Genomic DNA, 1150 nt, shown 5'->3' with positions numbered 1-1150 from the left:
TTTGGGGTTTAGGGTTTAGGGTTTAGGGTTTAGGTTTAAGGGTTCAAGGCTTAGGGTTCAGGATTTAGAGTTTAAAGTTTAGGATTTATGGTTTAGGGTTTAGAGATTGGATTTAGGGTTTACGGTTTAGGTTTAGGTTTTAGGGTTTAAGGATTAGGATTTAGTGTTAGGGTTTAGGGTTTTGAGTTTAGGATTTAGAGTTTAGGGTTTAGGGTTTATAGTTTAGAGTTTAGTAGGATTTATGGTTTAAGGTTTAGGGTTTAGGGTTTGAATTTAGGGTTTAGGGATTTGGTTTTAGGTTTTGTGTTTAGGGTATAGGGTTTAGGTTTTAGGGTGTATAGTTTAGGGTATATTGTTTAGGGTTTAGGGTTTAGGGTTTAAGGTTTAGAGTTGAAGGTTTTAGGGTTTAGGGTTTAAAGATTAGAGTTTAGGGTTTAGGGATTAGAGTTTATAGTTAAGGGCTCAGGATTTATTGGGTTTAGTGTTTAGGTTTTGGAATTTAGGTTTAGGTTTAGGGTTTAGCGTTTCGGGTTTAGGGTTTAGGGTTTAGGGTTTAGGGTTTAGGGTTTAAGGTTTAATGGTTAAGGTTTAGGGTTTAGATATTATGAATTAGGGTTTTAGGTTTTGAGTTTTGGATTTTTTGTTTAGGGTTTAGGGTATAGGGTTCAAGACTTAAGGTTTAGGGTTTAGAGTTTGGAATTAGGGTTTAGGGTTTGGAGTTTAGGATTTAGGGTTTAGGGTTTAGATTTTGGGGTTTGGGGTTAAGGGTTCAAGGCTTAGGGTTTAGGGTTTAGAGTTTAAAGTTTAGGATTTATGGTTTAGTGTTTAGAGTTTGGATTTTGAGTTTACGGTTTAGGTTTAGGATTTAGGGTTTAAGGATAGGATTTTGGATTAGGGTTTAGGGTTTTGAGTTTAGGTTGTAAGATTTAGGATTTAGGGTTTAGGGTTTAGGTTTTAGGGATTTGAGTTTAGGATTTAGGGTTTAGGGATTAGGGTGTAGAGTTTAGGATTTATGGTTTAGGGTTTAGGATTTGGGGTTTGTAGGTAATAGGGTTTAAGGTTTTGAGCTTAGGATTTAGTGTTTAGGTTTTAGGGTTTAAGATTTAGAGTTTAGTTTAGGGTTTGGAGTTTAGGATTTAGGGTTTAGGGT

The sequence above is a fragment of the Solanum tuberosum genome, unplaced genomic scaffold (assembly GCF_000226075.1).
Source record: "Solanum tuberosum cultivar DM 1-3 516 R44 unplaced genomic scaffold, SolTub_3.0 scf00659, whole genome shotgun sequence".
Classification (NCBI taxonomy): domain Eukaryota; kingdom Viridiplantae; phylum Streptophyta; class Magnoliopsida; order Solanales; family Solanaceae; genus Solanum; species Solanum tuberosum.
The sequence above is the reverse complement of the archived record's forward strand: the minus strand, read 5'-3'. Positions refer to the sequence as shown.